The sequence below is a fragment of the Pholcus phalangioides genome, unplaced genomic scaffold (assembly GCF_987345545.1).
Source record: "Pholcus phalangioides strain wild (caught in Gottingen) unplaced genomic scaffold, Ppha-v1.0 ptg000039l_1, whole genome shotgun sequence".
Taxonomy (NCBI): domain Eukaryota; kingdom Metazoa; phylum Arthropoda; class Arachnida; order Araneae; family Pholcidae; genus Pholcus; species Pholcus phalangioides.
The window spans coordinates 25,942,232-25,943,469 of NW_028301625.1; positions in this window are offsets into that span (position 1 = coordinate 25,942,232).

Genomic DNA, 1,238 nt, shown 5'->3' on the forward strand with positions numbered 1-1,238 from the left:
TCTTCAATTATACAAGGCTTTATGCTTCAGGGCCATCCCTTGTTTGAGAAAAATTGTACTAAAAGCATAATATGTCTCGTGGAAAGTTATGCCTGCAGACACTAAGCTATAAGTAAACCTTTCCTTACAGCTCAGTGCCTGCAGAGAGAACACATAAACAAGGAAAAAGTTGATATTCGAACATTCTTCCATCTCTTCTTGAAAAAGATAGAAAAAAACAGACAAAAACGCAGATGGAGATGTTATACGAGATGAAGAAGGAGTCTTCACGCTTAGGGGACGACGCTAAGCCACTTTTAAATGATATAATAACATTGAGTCACTGTGATATCGCAACATGGCATGTTCCAAAACTGACCGAAATGTGTGCGGGGAAATGTGTTCAGCACGTGGCGTGAAATGCTGCCTTTAAGGTGTTGCAGACACAATCTTTATGCAAGACAGAGCTCCTCCACACATTGCAGTGTGTGTTAAGAATGTTCCTAAAACACAAGAACGTGTCATCAGCCGACACTTCCCCAATCTATGGCCTCCCCGATCCCTGGACCTTAATCTATATCTATGCTAAATAATAAACTAAATTTAGTTTAAATTTAACATTTAAACTAAATAATAAAATATAATTGTGTGTATAATAAATATTATTACATTTCGAGATATGATTATGTGATTTGTATATAATTTTACGCAATACAATAGAGCTCCCCTATGGGCCAGTTAAGAGAAAAAATTGGTTAGGCGATATATGGTTTTCCCATAGAAACTTGTGATTGCCATAGGCGTAAACAGAATTTTCACTAGGGTGGGGGGTTACATTCTTTTTTCCTGCAAAATAACCCTATATTCTCGGCTCTGGCGGGGGGGGGGGGGGTCTGAACCCTAAATTCCCTTTTGCATACGCCAATGGTGATCGTGATCCATGGTCGGCAGGGCCGCAACTGGGGGAGGCAGGGGCGTAGCCAGAAATTTCGTTCGGGAGGGGGACCAAAGTGACAGAACAGTGGATTTGGCCATCTTTTTCCCTTTTTTCGATCATTTTCTCACATTTCGGGGGGGGGACCAGACCCCCAAATCCCCCCCCCCCCCGCTACGCCCTTGGGGGGGAGGGGACAAACAGGTCTCTTGCCTAGGACCAGAAGGGTGTCCAAAATTCACCTTTTATAGCCTCTTCTTCAAAATTACAGGGGGGGGGGGGGAAATATCAAAATGTTCTTACCTCAGCTGATCAAGCATTTGGT